The 18,473-nt window shown below is 56.6% G+C and overlaps 1 protein-coding gene across 1 annotated transcript in view; it reads right to left on the reverse strand.

Annotated features, from left to right (window-relative positions):
• Nucleotides 1-1,031, reverse strand: part of SH3TC1 (SH3 domain and tetratricopeptide repeats 1) — a 46,783-nt gene extending 45,752 nt beyond the window's left edge. The window contains exon 1 of the mRNA XM_080797073.1: nucleotides 936-1,031. The gene's annotated coding sequence lies outside the window, so the exon portion shown is untranslated. The remainder of the gene's footprint in view (nucleotides 1-935) is intronic.
• Between the last annotated feature and the right edge of the window lie 17,442 nt (nucleotides 1,032-18,473).

Consider the following 18,473-nt stretch of genomic DNA (forward strand, 5'->3'; position numbering starts at 1 on the left):
GACCACTCTAGTCACCACTCTAGTCCAGTGGCTACCCTCGGGCAGGGTGTATGACCCACAGCCTCGGCCTCTCTGTGAATCAAGGACCAGGACCCCTCCACCGGTCCCCTGGGAAGCTTACAACCACTGTGGAGGGGGCAGTCACGAGGCTTCTTGTGCACGCCCAGGAATGGAGGTGTGGAGAGGAGCTGCACCTGGCCCCGGGCTCCCAGAGAGGCCCCTCACCCCGTCAGCCTGTGCAAACTCCCCCGCGGGGTGGGGGGACCATGGGGGCAGAGCCTCCCCTCTGTCCCTCCCAAATCAGGCACCATCCCTCTTCCGCTGCCCCTTCGCTATTCCCTGAAGGAAGGAGCCGCTGTCCCTGGGGCTGCTGGGACTCCAGCCCCTGGGGGCTAGGATGGGGGCTGGAGGAAGAGGGGCGCAGAGAGCCCGGTGCTGAAGTCTACAGAGGGGCAGGGCAGCATCAGGGCAAGGGAAAGCTGGAACCTTGCCCCCCACCACCAGCCACGGCTCCTGTTCTGCTCCAGGTCATAAGCACTGGAGAGCAGCCGCTAGCCAAGTACAGACCTGTGCTGGGCCCCTGGGACGCTCTCACCCTACAGACAGGGAAACTGAGGCACAGAGATGTAGAACCACTTGCTCCCAGGTGCTCAGCCAGGATCAGAGCCCCTGGGGCGACGGTCTCCTGAACCCCACAGAGGCCCCCACAGGTGGGGAGGCACAACCCCGTCTCACCATGGCCACCGTGACAACACCCAGCTTCACCCGCCCAGCTCTCTGCCCCTTTCTTGGACGTGGGGACACCAGGGTGGCCCTCCCATGGCCACCTGAACCCCAGCCTGACCAGGACCCACCTGGGAGTGGCCCTAAGCGTGGGACTGGGGGTTGCAGTGCAGAGGCGTCTCCTCCTGGCGGGGAGGGCCCCTAGAACTTACCCGGCCAGGGAGGGAGGGAGGCTCCCTGGGGCTGCCACCAAGCCTGTTGTCCGGGGCTCTCAGGAAGGCCCGCCACTTGGCGCAGGCGGGGCAGGAAGGCGCATGTTTTCAGCCCGCCAGGCCCTCGCAGGCCCCAGTCAGGTGGCCAGAGCAGTCAGCCCAGGTCACTGGTCACGCCCACAGCAGCGGCCCGCCCTGCCTGGAAGGGGCCCAGTCTCCTCCCTGACCTTCCTCCTGCGTATCTGTATTGGAAGTCCCCGGTCAGCATTCCCGAGCTGGGAGGAGAAGAGCAGCCTGGGGCGGGTGTGGGGGGTGATGTAGGATCCCAGAGGCTTTCACCTCCCCCCCAACCCCCTGCGGGGGTGCAGGTGCTTTGGGAAGTGTCTGGGAGGGCCACGCCTTCACTGAGCTAGAGGAGAGCTCCCCACTCTCTGGGGCCTGGTTTCTGTAGCTGGGCCTGGGGGTAGCTGGCTGGGGAACTCCGCCAACACAATTTATTGAGTACCTACTGTGTGCTGGGCCCCAGTGTAACGCCAGCAGTGGGTCAGTAAAGATGGGCAGGGTCTCCCATGATCCATATTTGTTTATCATAAGTCACTTGGGCTGTCCTTAAAATCAGATTCTAGACTCCAAACCTGCCATATCTGGATTTCCCAGGTCAGGCCCAGAAAGACAGATTTTTTAACAAGTTCCCAAGTGACCTGGGTCCTCAGGTGAGTCTGAGCAGCATCCCAGTCCCAAAGGGCACGTCTTTCTTCAGATAATCAGGCCATGGGCAGAGTCACCTCCCAGCACCCCCACCAGGGCCACTGCATTCTCATCTGGCAAGTCTCTTAACCTTTTTGTGCTTCCTGTCCCATTCTTGAGACAGAAGGAGGCAGACACTCAGCTCATCAGTGTTTGGGAGCATAAACAGGTTAGCAAGTGTGGGGGCCCCAAGCCAGTGCCCGTCCATACCCCCAATGTGTATGGCATCCTGGTGACTGCCTCTCAGCCACAGGGGTGGTATGTGCTGGGGGCTGGGGTCATTGCTGGCTCCGTGGAGGGGGCAGGACGGGCCCAGCCTGGGGGCTGGGTGCCCACTTCCCGTTACCATTACAGGGTTGGATGGGCTTCTGCTGGCCGATAGCCCCGACACCATCCCTCCATCTAGATACCTGGGCTGGCTTTGCGCAGAGTCTCATGGGCTTGCTGTATGTCTGGTCCCAGGACACGGCTTCTTCCAGGCAGGAGGCCAGGGTTTGGAGCTCCCATCCCCGTACGCTGAGCACTACCCGCCACCAGCTGCCCTCTGCCCACACAGCTTCGAGAGTCTCTGAATCCCTTTCCACAATTCAAGGGGTAGAGACTCCATAAGTAAGCCAGATATCCTGCTCTTCTGGAAAATCCCGGAGCCTGGCTACATGGGGCAGCGTTCCCACCCGGCCCACTTGGCAGGGGGAGCCCAGGCAGCTCCATGGGCTCACTAGTGGGTGCCCTGCAGGGACAGAGCTGTGACCTGGCTTCCCCCGGGGCCAGTTCCCAGGGACCCGCCCGGCGTCCTGGGGCTCCCAGGGACTCTCCAAGCTCTTGGACAATGCCACAGGCCTGTGCTGACCTTCAGGGCACCATCTATGCCCAGGGGAGTGTGCGGGTCCCCAGGCTGGGGCTTCAAGGTGGTTAGGTCATCGAGGGTCTGCAGGGGCCCAGCCCCTCACTCAGGCTTCCCCTGCCTGCACCTTTGATTGCAAAGGCTTTGACCAGCCAGCTGGGTTGGCACTGGCCTTGCTCCCAGGTGGGATGACAAAGGTCCCGGGCCCCACAGCACTGTGGACACTGTCTGACCCTGAGAGTTCTTAGGCTGGGAGGACCTACTGTGGGATTTCCCACCACAGGAGCATTGGGGTCTAGAACCTCTGCTCCCCCAGCCTGGTGGCTTCTCTCATAGGATCGAGCTGGGTCGGGCCCCCAGTGTTCTTAATCTCAGCTCCATTGCAGACAATACACACCTGTCTCTGGGCCTCAGTTTCCCTGTGTGAAGCTAGAAGTGGCTGGCTGGGAGCTCTGCGGGTCATGGTCATAGAGCCGGGGCTCACCCAGGTGCCAGACAGCACCCTGAGGGGTCATGCCCCCCTCCCACATCCCCGTGCGTGGTCCTGAGAATTCGCTCAGTGACACAGTACTCCCACACCTCCATCTCCAACCCAGCGTGGATGGGCTGAGAATCAGGACAAGACACACCAGGGTTTCCTTGACGTGGATGAGATGGTAGGCGATTTCCCCACCGAGTCCAGAATTCACTTAAAAACAAAGCACCTGAGTCCTAAATGTATTGTCTTCATCTTTTAGGGACCATATTAGAAATCTTGCTTAAAAAAAATTAAAAAATGAAGCCAAGTGCACCTTCCTTTCAGCAGCCTTGACCTGAAAAGGCTGACCTCGCCACCTGTTACCCGAGGGGACACAACTGGACATGACTGGACTGGGCCGTTTGCAAGACAAGGTTCATGCCTCGTGGGGGAGCCCTGAGGGCACACATGGCCAAGTGCAGAGGACCCACAGAGGCCAGGAGATCCAGAACGTGAGCAGGTGTGTGGAGAAAGGACCGTTGGGTCCAGTTCCTTCTGGGATACACAGCACTGCCTGCAGCCGGAGTGAAACATCAGCAGGCCGGGCACCAGGGATGACCCGGGTGCCTCCAGTAGCTGCCATCCCAGCTCTGCACATGAAAGGGGGGGTCCCGCACACCCCACGGCCACGGACTTGAGCTTGCAGGGCTGTCCTCACCACACCCCCGACACGTGGCCAAGAGCCCCTCAGGTGCCCTGTGGCCCCAGCGTGGGGGCGCTGGGAGGGACTGGGTCCTGGCAGGACCGTGACTGGGCACATGGAGATATTCTCAACACAGCCTCCAGGGTGGGGTGGGTATTCACACACCACGGATGACTAGAGCCCTGGTCTTCTTTTGAGAACGTTCTTTAGAGAAGCAAAATCAAACGAAGGGGAAAAGAATGTTCACCATGGTCGTCAAAGTGACAGTGTCGGCGACAAACCGTTCACGACACTCCGTGGCTTCAGTGTGGGTTGCTTTCATAACCCGGAGGTGATATTTCTGTAATCAGAAAAAATGCCATCAATGTGATAATAAAAACCATCCTTTGGACGCAAGTGTAGGAGTGAAGGCTTTTCTGAGCAGGAGGGTGGGCAGCAGACCCTTGAAATTTAGGCTCCTGGAGTTGGCCGCACCAGCGGTCCCAGGCTTGAGATCCCCTGACACCTCCTCCCCTGCCCCCAGATTGTGGTTCCTTAAGATGTCACCTGCCTGTGGTGTCTCTGCCCACATGCCCCATTACAAACAAGCCCACAGAAGAGCCCAGGGAGTCGGGGGCGGGTGGCGTTCTCTCCTTGTTGGCTTTGAGCAAGACCCCACTCCCAACAACTGGGCCTTGGTTTCCCCCATCCAGACCGAGGCATCCAGCCAGCTCCCCGCAACTCCCAAGTCCCCACACAGGTCCAAACCTGGAGTGATGGCTCCCGCCCACCAACGCCCTCTAGTGGAAAACCAGAGCCAGAGCACAAAGGCCACCTTGATCCTTGCTCTGGGTGAGTCCCCGGTGGGCCTCCCACGCAGGGGGGTGCCCGAGGCCCTGCTGTTCTAATCAACCTTCCATTGATGAGAGCCACAACTCAGCCAGCAGGTGGTGAGCTAGGGTTCGCCTGGCTCTCACCCTGCCCCGGATCCCCCCTTGATCATGCAATGGCATGACTAACTCAGTGATGGATGAGGCTATGGCTCCCTTGCAGTGATCTGGCATGGTCCCCAGCCTGTGCCCACTGTGCTTGCCGCTCCCATGGGTCACCTCCTCTGACCACACAGCTCCCCCCACAAAGGTGGGCTTCTGGCCGCACCCTCCTAAGAGTGAGGAGTGGAGGGGGGTGCAGCGAGCCTGAGCTCACACAGCAGTGAGTGGGGCCAGCATGCAGACAGCCAGGGACCCCGGCCCCACCAGCAGGACTCGGGACCAGCACAGTGTGGCTCATGCCCGTGGTGCGCTTTTCAGGATGACAGGGTCATCGGCTCACTGCCTCCAGATAGGGCCCTGTGCTAGCTCTCGGCTGCTGCAGACAGGCAGGGGAGTGATGGAGAAGAGAGAGTAGGGACTTCACCTGCACATCTGGCTCCAGCCCCACCTGCATCAGACGCCAGGCCGATGTCCCCTCCTGGTGTAAGTAAGGGACATGTGTGAAGTCAGGGCAGGAACCAGCCATGCCAGGCCATGCCAGGACTCAGCAGAGCCACATTTATGGAGTGGTGGCACCTGCCGTCAGAGAGGGAGCAGGTGTCCTTCCCACCTGGACAGGCATGTGCTGCCCCTCAGCTGCACCCACCTGGCAGAGGAGGCAGGTGGGCGGTGGAAAGAGGCCAATCAATGCACCTGCCTCTGACCCTTTACGCGATATTTGAGTCGGACCCTTAACCCCGCTAAGCTTCTGTTTTCTATCTCAGAATGGGGCTCGTGTGTGAGCAAGCTCAGAAGCCCTCTCCCCTGACAGACCTTGGAGGGGACCACAGCCCCAGCGACAGCCTGACTACAGCCCCACAGGAACCCCTGACCCACAGAAACTGTGTGATAAATGTGTGTTTCACAAGACACTAAAAATCACAACCCCGCACACACACACCCCTGGAAGGGAGTTCAAATGCAGGAAAGAACAGAACATGCTCCAGGCTACAGCAGTGGTACCCAGCCACTTGGGGTCCGCATATCTACGGACTCCACCACGTGCTGGCTTCCAGCTGACCTGGGGGAGGGCACACCTTCACTGAGCCTCGGTTTTCTCGTCTCCCAAGTGGAGCCAGCGACCTCAGGGTGGCCGACAGGGCACAGGCAGTGCCCTCGGTGATGGGGGCCATCCACTCCCTTCCCCCTGGCACCCCGGAAAGTTAGCTTCTCCTTTGACGAGAGAAACACAGGACTTGCCGTGGGGCTGTTTGCACCTGGGTAGAGCAAATGAGAAATGGGACCTGATTTTCTGGAAGAACGAGGAAGAGAGTGACCTCATACATGCTCTGGCAGGCCCCTTACAATCCACTAAAAAAGCACAGGGGAGTAGAAATCCCTTGATCTTGGTGATGTTCCCGGCTCTGCTGATGGCTGGCTGTGTGACTTCCAGCAGGGTGCTCACCCTCTCTGAGCCTGGGTGTCCCCAGCTCTGTCCTAGCGTTCTCCTCCCCACCCCTACCTGTCCCTTTGAGTCCATCTGGGAGCCCTCAGGGTCCCTCATCTGCCTCTTCATTTGAGTTCCAGTCTTTTTAAATCAATCAATCAATCAATCAATCAATTATTTAAAACTCATAGGTCCTGGTCATCAGGGCAGGTCCTGCCTGATTGCTCAGGACCCTGTAGCTCTCCCTTCTTCTGTCTTATTCCCCCTCAACTGCCCTGTTATCATTCCCGTTTTACAAATGGGTAAACCGAAGCTCTGAAGGATCAGGAGGCTCATCTAGGTCTGGCAGCACAGCGGGGCCCTGCAGGGGCTGAGCCCGGGTCTCTGGCGCCCCCAAGTGCTGCCTCTTGCAGGGACTCCGGAAAGCCAGCACAGCAAGGCCACAGGTGAGGCAGGGGTCCAGGAGACCCCAAAAAAGGCATGGTGGGGGGTGGGGCGAAGACCCCCGGGGCACGCTGGCTGCTGCCCTCCCTTGCTCTGGTCCCAAGGCTTAGGCTACCTTTGCCAGGCCCCCCAGGACCCCTGCTCTCTGCCTTCAACTCAGAGGGCTCATCCCATAGAGTTAGGGCTGGAACATAAGTCAAAGCCTGTGTGCCCAGCACAGGGGGCATGGCTGTTTGCTGTCACTTTTATTATTTTTACAGATTTTACACACAGAAAACAATTCCTTTGCCTTGGTGTACAGTTCTCCGAATTTTCACATGCACATTGCCCCATCACATCTCAGAACCAGGTTCTTCAACCACGAGCTCAGTGCCTGTGCCGTCTGCACTGCCGGGCTGGTCCATGCGGCCTGCGGCCCCCAGCCCGTGCTGTTCTGATCTGACCCCAGGGTGCGCGGTGAGGACCCTCCTTCACCAAACCATAGCCGGGCTCCTCCATGTGTCCTTACTCGACCAGGCCCGTCTTAGGGCCATGTCTCAGGAGCCAGAGCCCCGCTAATCAGTCAATTTCCTCGTCCTCTCGGCCCCCAGTGATGTCTGCCCCAGACCTGCCTCCAGTAAGCAGCCTGTCAGGTCCCTCCGCCCAGAGCGCCCCATATTGGTTCTCAGCGCTGCCCACTGCAGAGCCCCTGCTCCTCAGACCTGAGCCCAGGGCTGCCCACTCTGTCCCTCTGCCCTTCTGTCTCTGTCTGAGTCTGTCTCCATCTCTCTATGTCTCTGTGTCTCTCTCTGTCCTTCTCTCTATCTCTGTGTGTCTCTCTCACTCTGTCCCTATCTCTCTCACTCTGTCTCTGTCTCGGTCTCTCTCTGTGTCTGTCTCTCTGTCTCTCTTCGTCTCTCTCCCACTGAGTGCAGGAAAGCAGCGGGCTTGCTGTCGAGAGGGTAGGTCCGGTTGCTCACTCGAGTTCCCTGAGGCTCTCCCATCCCCCCCATTCTTCCCATTCTTCGACCATAGCCTGTGGTGGGCCCGGGAACAAGCTGCAGCTCAAATGTCACAGAGGTCATTTGTCCCCGGATGTCACCATCCCCTCTGCCCGTCCTGGACCAGGACCGCCAGTCCAGCTGAGCCCGCAGAGCTGGCAGCCCACACAACATGGAAGTTTCCCAGAAGGAGCAGCAGGGACCGGTCACACTTCTGCCCCCTGTCTCGGGCCCCACGTGCCACCTGTTGGCTCGGGGCACATACTGCATCCTGGAAAAAGGGAACATCGTGGACGGTCCCACACCAAGCCTTGGATGGGCCACGCTATCAACTGGAGAGATGTAGTTAGAGGCAGAAAAAGTGGATCCTGTGGTCTAGGGTTCAGTGTCACCTTCCTTGCTACAAAATGGAACCCCTGGTCTGAGCTCTTCCTCAGGAGCCTGTATGGACGATGTGGTCAATTATTCATAAATTGAACGTAGACTCTGGTCTGTATGATTTTCTATTCACCCCATTGGGTAGAAAATTGGGAACCCAGGGAGCACCCATGTGGTATGTATCTCCTTTCTTTTCTCAGTAAGCTGAATTCTAAGGGGTTTCCCTGACAGGTGAGAGATAGCCTTTTCTCCCTGAGTCTTATCTGGAGTAGAGTCGAGTGGCGTCACTTTTCTTCCCAGCTCTGACAAGGGGTCAGGTAAGCCACAGGCTCTCTAGAATTCCCCAAGCATGGCAGGTGAGCAGTAAGGTGCCCCCCAGATGATTCTGCTGCTTAAGTCAGAAGCAATCTAAACAATGTGCCATCTGGAGGGAGAGCCTGTCACCATTCTAAAGCTGTTTGTTTCGGTGATGTCACAAACACTGATGACTTAGGGGCTTGAAGGTATTATAAACAACAACAAACTCAAATCCAAGTGGCTCAAATGAAAAGGTCCTTTTTGGCTCTTGGACCTGGACATCCAGAAGTATGTGGGCCTCAGGATTGGCTTGATCCAGGAACTCTGGCCCCACTTCTCCACAGCTGCATCTGGCTAAATTCCTGTGTGGGGACAAAATTGCAACACCTGTCACTGGTGTACATCTACCACCACAACATCCACACCAGGAAAGGAGGGTCTCCGGGAGATCTGTCCTCAAGGTCAGGAACATCTTTTCCACCATTCCTCAGCAAGGCGCTGCTCACCTGCCAGTGGTCTGATCTGGGTTGGGTGCCATTCCTGGAAAAAGTCCAGTGTCCAGGGAGTCCTCGGTGCTGATTGGTGTATCTGAACTTTGTCAATCTTGGACCCTTCAGAACCTTCTGAGCAAGGGCCAGCTGCTGGGAAGTCCATGGGCTGCGTGGGGGAGGAATGGTGGCCTCTGAACAGAAATTCGGACACTGTGAGAGAGTGGCAGCAAGGGAAACAGGAGTTAGATAAGCAGCAGTCAGGAAGCAGAGACTAAGGAGCCCCCAATGGACTATTGCACCCTACACGCCCACAAGCTTCATCAGATCATGATCACAAACTGTCCAGCCTCTGAAGCCAGGACCTCAACTATCACGAAAGGGTGGGATATGGTTAAAGACCCTGCGTGAAACTGTCCCTTCCTATCTGACCCTTCGTGGTGCATGAAGGCTGAAGGCGCCCGGTTGCACTTTGCTGAGGCATTGTCTGTCCCCCTCTGTGGGCTGGAGGAAAAGCTGGGAGGGCAGGAATTCAGGGCTCCCTGCTGGTGTGCCTGTAATTTGAGGACTCTGCCATGTGGGGAGGGGTTGAGACAAAAGGGACTGATGGGCCTTGAAACAGTAAGGCTTCCCCCAGAACAGTATCCTGGGAAGTGGATGCTAGGGTGAAAACTAATAGAAGGAAACCTTTATAACAGGTTTGGGAGCCCTGAACGGGGAGCTCCCAGCCCTATCATTCCTGGTCAATTGCATACCCAACAGAAAGAGATGCACCTTGGACCAGGAAGGTTTCCTCCTTCCTCAGCAACAGTCTAGCCAATGAGACACTGACACTGCCCAGCCAATGAGACATCACAGCTCAGCCAATGAGAGACTGCTACAGTCCAGCTACTGCCACAACCCAGATAATGAGAAACCAGTATGCTTTGTACTTCCAGTTTCATCCAACAGACTTTCTGTTAGAACAGCTCTCCCACCCACCTTTTCCTCCATGAAAGAGCTTCCCCTCTCTTGTTCCCCAGAATCTCATATGGCTTTGTCTTACATTCTCGATCCTCCCTTGCAATTCTCTGCTATTCCCAAATAAACCCATTTTTGCTGGTGAAATAACCGGTAGTGTGTTTTGTTTTTTTTTAAGGTTATCAGTAGCATTTTTCCCCCATGAAATTATGTGTCACTTTTCTGCTACAAAATATGCCTCTTCATGAACCCAGCTAAGTTCCTTCTAGGAAACACTTGCTCATCACCCGCCATGGGCCAGGCCTTCTGTGTGCCGGCCCCACAAGGGGACAGGAAGGAAGGGATGGTGTGGTTTGCTATGGGGTGTGGGTGAAGTCAGGTTCCTCATCCCATGGGATCTGGAAGGACAGGACAGCCACACCTCTTCTCAGCAACTGTTTATAATCCTGTGGACAGAGAGTGTCATGGAACAGACCGGTTCCACTCTCTGCCGGGGCTCAGGTGGGGCTGCCCTCCGCTGCTGTCCCCACCCAGGACAGGGGCCAGGGGCGGGACCTTAGCTCCAAGTTCCGTCTATTCTTTACCTAGTTTCCCTTAACCCCACTTTCTTACTCACTGTTTTCAAATCTTTCTCTATTAAGGTTTACCCTGAAAGACACCCCTAGTACTCTCCAGAATAAGTTAAGACTCCAGGAACTGGAGTTAAAACAAATCAAACACTGTCCCCTACTGGGACTGTCCGGCCCCATACTTTACCTGTCGTTCCTGGTCCTTGAGATCCCAGACTTTCTCTGAGGATCTCACAACATTCAAAGCTCACCATCTTGTGCGGGACATAAGGACACTCGTCAGCAATCTCATGTGAGCAGACTGGTAATCAGGCAGCCCCAGCACTCGTGGGAACCCAGAGGACTACCCAGCTCAGCCCAGTGGTCAGGGAGGGCTTCCTGCAGGTGATGCCTGGACCAAATCTTATGGATTGATAGGAGTTGGCCAAACAGAAGGGGAGAGGGAAGATTTCAGTGGAGCAATGGGACCTAGGTCCAGGGGTGGGAAACAGTGGGATGGGAACAGGGCTGGTGGGTGAGGGGGTGAGGAGAGGAGCATTTGGAGAGCCGCGACCCACTGAGGCCTGAGGCAAAGGGGTGGCCCCCCAGAGGGATTAGGCATGCTACTCCTCAGGAATACAGCCAAGTCCTTTCCCTGCCTGCCCTCCATGATGGTGACAAAACGTTCTTTCCCTGTCACTAGCCTGCCCTGGTGACATCCTGAGCTGTCACAACTCCTCCATCCACACCCTCACTGCTTTTATAAGCTTTGGCCCCTTGATCACTCAGAAAGTATTCATTAAGTACCAACTATGTGCCAAACATTGGGTTTCTGGCTATAAAGGCAACAAACAGGATACACAGTCCCTGTACTCATGGAGCTTGCAGTCTGATGGAGGAACAGTGGTCACACACAGGTGTGTACACACTCAGACACATGCACAAATGCACACACAGGCACACACAAAGATATGTATGGTCAGTGGGAACAGGAAGGGTAAAGGGCAGGAGGAGAAATTATGATGCGAGAATCTAATTTAGATAGGGGTGTGGGGTCCTGCAGAGCATCTCCAAGTAAACAGCAATCATCTGATATCTTAAAGAACGGGGCATTGCCAGGTGAAGGATGAGGACAGAGAGTCCAAGCAGGGGAACAGATGTGGCAAGGCTGAGGCAAGAATGAGCTGCCTGAGTTCAAGTGTCGGAAGCGGGCAGGGCGGCTGAGATGGAGGGAGACCAGAGGGGGAGACTGGATGGCAAGGATGCACCAGGGCGGCCATGGAAAGCGGACCAAGGATGCTATAATAAGACCAACAGGAAGCCACAAGTAGAGGTATCCCCAGAGGCCTTGGCTGCAGGGGAAGGAATTGAGGGCTGGGAGTGGGAGTGGAAAGACCAGAAGGGGAAGACTGTGACTGTCCAGGTGAGAGAGGGCTTAGACCAGGACTCTGCAGGGAGCTGGGTGTAAGTGGAAGGATGTGGAGGTAGGATGGATATGTGAAGAGCCAGGGAGAGAGGCCCTCAGAAGGATTCGTGGGTGTCAGAGAGAGAGCAATGGCATAGCTGGAGGCACTATTTCTGGAGGTGCGAGGAGGTGGGAGATAGTGAGGACCAAGCTGAGCTTGGGGCCTAAGCCCCAGAGCTGTCATAGTCAGAGGTTGTATCAGTCTGGGTTCTCCAGAGAGAACAAACAGAGGTGGATGGATGGATGGATGGATGGATGATGAATGGATGGATAAAAGGATGCATGGATGAAAGGATGCATGGATAGATGGATGGGTGGGTGGATGATGGGTGGATGGATAGATGATGGATGGATGGATGGATGGATGGATGGATGGATGGATGGATGGGTGGATTTTGGATGGATGGATGAGTGGGTTGATGGATGAATGGGTGGATGGACAGATGGGTGGATGGGTTGATGGATGATGGATGGTTTGGTGGGTGGATGGACACATGGATGGGTCAGTGGGTGGATGATACCAGGGACCACAGCCTGGCTGAATTGACCCATGAAACTGACCACCACAGAAGTAGGTGGGTGTGCTTTTTGTGAGAAGGGGTTCTCCTGAGACCCTCCAAGAGGGGGTCAGGGAGGGATAAGCCAGTGAAGGGGACAGGGAGGAGAGACTGAGCAGGAGACGATGGAAGGTTCAGGAGAGGTGGCCAAGGGGACCACAGTAGGGAGCATGTTGATTCCATAGGTCAGTGGCTATCTGCAGAGATAGCAGATCAGCTTCAGCAGAGACTTGTCCATTGGATGGAGCCCCAGGGGGGCCCTCAGTGTGTGGCTGAGAGCGGCTGGGTGGAGGTGGGAGGTGATTTTTGAGTGAATGGGAGGTGAGGCGGTGCAGACAGCAAGCGTAGATGCTTCTTCCAAGAAACATGACTAAGAAGGTCATGTGGGGACAGGTAAAGTTAGTGTGTGGGGGGGCACTGTTCACTTTTGTTTGTATTATAAAGATAACAGAAGGTGCATCTTTCAGCGTCCCCCACCAGTGGCCTTTGGCATTATCAGTGAATCACGAAGTCTGGTGTCTGCTCACAGCAGCTTGGTCAGAGCGCCCCCCCCCCAAAATTCTAGCAGTGAGTGTCCTGTGATGGTCATTGGAGGAACCCATATCTGGCCTCAGTCAGGCCTGTCCTTGCTGTGTGGCTTCTGCACAACGCTTAGCCTCGTGACCCAAGCCCCCCACCCCACCACCGTGTGTAACACTGAGTGGTGCTCAGTGTCAGGGCTGGAAAGGGGTGCTGGAGCTAGATGCTTGGTAACCCTGCAGGAGGTGAGGCAGTGACTAGTCTCCCTCAAAACCCACCCCTTCACCCACCCAAAACCCATGCCCACACCCCTGGTGTTAGGAGGTGATGAGTGTCTGGCTCTGATGGGCCTGGGACCAGGAACGAGGAGGTGCCACACGAGGCTTCAAAAGGGAGGCTTTCACTGCCTAGAACAAGAGCTGGTCTCCCTGTCTGGGAGGGCTGCCCCTGCATCCTCTGCATGTCCAGGTGCCCACCTTGTCATCAGCAAGCTGGGGACAGCAGGGGACTCCAGTCTAATGGGACCTGGCTCCCGGGGTGAGGCCACGCGGGAGTTGGGCCCTAAACCCCAGGACTGGTGTCCTTACAGGAAGAGGAGGGACACACGGGGAGGCGAGATTGGAGCAGGGCCACCACCAGCCGTGGGACGCCAGGCATTGGGCTCACTGGGAGCCCCCAGGAGCTGGGAGAAGTGTGAGGAAGGACTCTCCCTGAAAATTGGGAGCATCTCAGACATCTGGCCTCCAGGACAGTGGGAGGACAAATCTCTCTTGTTTATTTTTTAAAGATTTATTCATTTATTTGGGGGGGGGGTAGGGAGAGAATCTCAAGCAGACTGTCTCCCAGCTGAGCTCAGAGCCTGACCTGGGGCTCGATCTCAGGACCCCAAGATCACGACCTGAGCTGAAATCAGGAGACGGACGCTTCACTGACAGAGCAGCCCAGCATCCCAAAATTTCTGCTGTTGAAAGGCTGCTCCGTGTGCTTCGTTCCACAACCAGAGTGTCCGGGCTTTCCATCTGCACACTCCCGTCACTCCCCACAGCCCAGACCAGCGCTTCTGATCTCTGGCCTCTGAAAAAGGACCTGGTACACTGTAGGGGTTCATTCAATGTGTCACCCTGCCTCTGAGCTCGCTCTACCCTCTCTCTCATTCTCTCTCTCTCCTGACTCTCCTCATCCACCTCTGCGGCACATGCACACAACTTAATTAAAGAAAAGGCTTTCCGATCAGCAGGTCTTGCACGGAGTCCTTTCCAGCATCAGGCCCACGTCTCCGACTTCCTTCCGTCACCACGATCAGCCAGCTCTCGAGACTTTTCCGTGACAGCAGAATGCTTCCTGGGCTACCAAAGCACGCAGAGCGAACCGGGCAGATTCAAGTGTGGGACAGCTCCCCGCTGCAGACTAGGGGGCACCTGTGACCCACACCAGCACACGTCCCTTCACCAGCTGCCTGGGGAACTCTGGTGAGTCGTAGGTGTGTGACGGCAGGGTCGGGCTGGTCCAGGTGCGTGGATATGCATTGGAGAGAGCAAGCCTCCAAGATGTGAGTCACATGTTATTTTTACTCTGGGTTTCATATGGCATGCTTTTAAATTATTGAGTGCTTGGAAGGAGCCCACAATGAAATCATATTTCATTTGTTTCCCCACTTGGCTGTGAAGGAAATCAATCCTCAGGCTGTATTTGGAGGTGGAGGAAGGACAGAGAACCTACAGCTTCGGCGAGAGCATGGCTAGAGGGGCCCCACAGTCCTCCTGGGCCACTGGACTTGGTCCGTTTCCACCGGCTGGGTGACTTCAACTAGGGGGGTTTCTGCAAAGTTGGGTTCTCAGGGCAATACCTTTTTAGACCAGGCCCCAGGGGAGCTCAGCGCCCCCGTGCTGCTCTCTATGGAAGCAAGTTGTGGGAAGCCTGAGTAGACCCAGGGGGAGGTCGGGAATGTTGGGAAGGGACTCAGGGGAGTATGACCTCTTTTCCCTTCCATATACTGAGTGAGAGGTGGCCAAGGGGACCACAGTAGGGAGCATGTTGATTCCATAGGTCAGTGGCTATTCACCTGTGTGCTGGAGACCCCAGGATGTTCTGCAGACCTTGAGATGCTCAGGACACCCTGGGTTTCTCTGCAAACCCCAGGATGACCTAGTCAGAGAGAAACCAGATGGCAAGACCGGGGAGTGATGTGGCCGTGACTGGCAAGGCCATGGGGAGCAGAGGTGGCCTCTGGCTTAGTCAGGGGGCTCCTCCAGGGAGGAAATTTCCACTGAAGTCCAGAGGGTAAGGCTGTGCTATCCAGGTGAGGGTAGGAGCCTTTCCAGCAGCCCAGGGGGGCAGTGGGCCTGGCGTGGCTTGGATCCGGAGGGGTCTGTCCCTCTGGGCCGTGCACCCCATCCTTGGCCCAAGGTGCTCAGCCTTGTTACTTGGCCTCCCCAATGCCTCTTGGCAGTGATGCCAGACCTGGGGGCACTGTGCCAAAGCCCACAGCCTCTTCAAAAGGGCCTAGGGATGCATCCCAGCTCTTCTGTTTCCGTGTCTACAAAATGAGGATGATGATGGGTCTGCTGGCACTGAGCTGTCCCAGGTCCTGACTGCTCGCCTCACCTGGCTTGGCCCTGGGCATTCTCAGGGGCAGTTTCCACTGACTCTTGGCTCCTGGCACCTGAACAGGAGGCCGGCCCCCCTGGGGGTAAGACAGAACCCCTCCATCCAGGCTCTTCTCCGTAAGAGTAGGCCCCTGGCCCATGGGTCGCTGGCCCCTCTCCCTCCCAGGTCCTCCTGGGCTGACCTTAGGAACCCAACCCAAATCTCTACGTGACGCAAACTGCTGAGGTCAGCACTGCCACCCAGCCATGCCCAGGCCCGCCCCACCGCTCAACATTCTCTACTTCCCAAGGCCCTGGTGCTCCACAGAAGGGCAATACACTTTCTCATGACAAATGACCCTCACTTTGAAGCAGTTTGTGGCCTGCGGAACAGTGACAGGTGTTTGCACTTGTCCCAGGAACATCTGTCATGAAAAGGAGAGAGTCTTTCCCCCGGGGGCATTTACAGTCCCCTCCCGGCTTCCTGGGCACCTGGAACTGCCCGGCCCCATCATCTTGGCCCAGTTACATCACCGTTTTCCTTCCAGCACCACCACAAAGCAGTGTCCACACTTAAGAGCCTCCTGACCCCAAGGTGGCCGCAGCAGCACCCAAGGCCCAGCCGGGAGGGACAGAGGACCTAGTCCACAGGGCCCTTGGAAAGCTCGGCCCTTTACAGGCTGCCCGAGTGAGGCTTGGCCAGGCTCTGTCCCCTCCCCAAGCCTCTAGGGTAGAAGACCACAGCCCTGCTTCAAGGGTCGTGGAAGGATTAAACTGAATGGACTGTGTGAGTATTAGGTGGGACTGATGGGGCAAAGGCATCTGTGGCAAGAGTGGGCATGGAGCTGGGTGGCGGGGGTGGGGTTGGCCAGCAGGGCCACTGCCTGGGGCGCCCTCCTGCGAGGGGTTTGAAGGCATTCCCCCACCATGAAATGTTGAGGTGGGAGGGGCCCCCAAGGAGACCCCTACATTGCCTGCTGGGGGACGGGGGCATGAGGGTTTCCCTCTGTCTGCAGGAGGTATAAGCCTGGTGGGAGGAGGGCAAGAGGAGGGCAGGAAGAGGAGGGTAAGCTCCTATCACCTTAGAGCTCTTTCTGTATCCACACCCACCCAGGCCCAGCTGTCCCTCTGAATGTACACTCTTTTAGTACAGATCACACGGTCTTGGTTTGACTGGTAGTCTGTCTGGGACCTCTCTGTGTCATGGAGCCCCCTGAACGCCCTCTGACACCCCCCACCTTGGGCCTCGGGCCCTGGCCTTTATTACAGTGAGTCATGTGACTTGAGAAACAAATTCTTGTTTTTTTCACTGGAACGGTGCCTGGTACACTAAAGGGGTCCAACAGATGTGGATGGACAGGACACCCAGTGGCTGAGATGTATAAGCGTCTGCCTTCAGCTCAGGTCATGATCTCTGTGTCCTAGGATCGAGCCCCACATCAGGCTCCTGGCTCAGCAGGGAGTCTGCTTCTCCCTCTCCCCCTACTCTTCATGCTCTCTCTCAAATGAATAAATAAAATCTTTTTTAAAATGTGGACACAAGGCCAGATGGACGGATGGATGATGGACGGGTGGATGTAAGAAATACATGTAAAAAGAGAAAACAGGCTCTGGGGGAAGTGATGGCACCCACCTCTTCCAGGTCTGATTTAATAACGTATCAATAATGATAACAACCATCATTTATGGAGCCCTGACTTTTTGCCAGGTGTTCCTATTACTCCATTATCCTTTAACGAGTCCTACTGGGGCTGAGGCAGTGCTTTGAAGGATAAGAAAAATGAAGCACAGAGAGCAAGCAAATTGCCCGAGGTCACACCTGGGCACAGCACCAGGGGGGAGAACCAAAGTCTGGGTCAACCAGTGTCAGTTGGGCTCTACCCAGGAGAGGACACACTAGCAGACCTGCCCCAGCGAGAGCGCCTCTGGCTCAGGGACCCACCAAGAGAGCAGAAGGTTGGTGGCACAGCTACGGGGCCTAGGTCGAGCCCCCTCCCCATACTGCTGGTTTGCTGGGTGACTCTGGGCAGGACCTCCCTGAGCCTTAGGTTCTGTCCTCATGAAAGAATGTGCCAGAATCACAGGACCGAGGTCCTTCCAGGTTGGGAACTGCTGGGACTCGCCTGTCGCTGCTCTCTTTGCCAGTGGCTGCTTGGAGAGGCAAGGCCAGCTCCATGGGGAGGCCCAGGACAGCCACATAGCAGGCTGAGACCTGGGACCAGCCAGGAACCAGGCCACCTACGTCCACCCTCTGACTCAGGGGGACTTGGGAGTAAGTGCCCGTCCCCACCCTGGTTTTTCCCATGGCCATTAGCATGCTGGTGGCCTCCTTGCCACCCTGACAAGGTTCTTAGGAGCCTTTGGAGACACCCGGGATGGGGGAGGGTGCAGGTGCTGATGCTTCTGCCAGGGCAGAAGCAGGACTCGGGGGCTCAGGGGCTCAGCAGAGAGCTCCCTGAGGGGGGTGACTGCCGGCGGGAACCCTCCCACCGTCTCTCCTTCCTCCGTCCTCGCTCCCTTCATTCAACAGGTGTTTGTGGAGTGCCCCCTCTGACCAGGCCGTGTGCGAGGCTAAGAATCCTACTAATAAAGGCAGGATAATGTCAAACCTGTTTACTGATCTCTCTTTAGAGCAGTGCAGGGCACGGGTTACCCAGTGTAATCCTCACACCCACCCTAAAAGGCGGGAACTCTGTCTAGATGGATGATGAACACGGAGGCAGATCAGGCACCTTGCACCAGCAGGTGAAGCCAGGCTCTCCACCAGGTGGTCCGGCTCCCTGGGGCCTGCCAGACTGCTGCTGCCGTGGCCAAGACCCATGACCCAGCTGTGGAGCTCCCAGCCAACAGTGGCTCCTTCACTCAGCTTCGTGGTCCTGACGCCCACATAAGGGAAGGGTCTTGCTCAAGGTCGCACTGAAGAGGGGAAGCTGGGTCGGAGGGAGATATCTGATGCTTTCTAGTGCTCCTTCCATCACAGGGCACTTGTGTCCTGGGAAAAAGGCCCAAGGGGCAAGGATTAGAGCCAGCGGGGTGTGTAGGGCAGGGACTCACTGGCCTGTGGCTGATTCTGACGGACTGCACCTGTTCCCGCAGCCCCTGTCTGGGGTTAGGTGGATGCTGGTGAGGGCCAGATTAGAACATCTGCTTCTGCTTCCGTAATCCATTC

This window comes from Martes martes (assembly GCF_963455335.1).
Source record: "Martes martes genome assembly, chromosome: 2".
NCBI classification, from domain to species: domain Eukaryota; kingdom Metazoa; phylum Chordata; class Mammalia; order Carnivora; family Mustelidae; genus Martes; species Martes martes.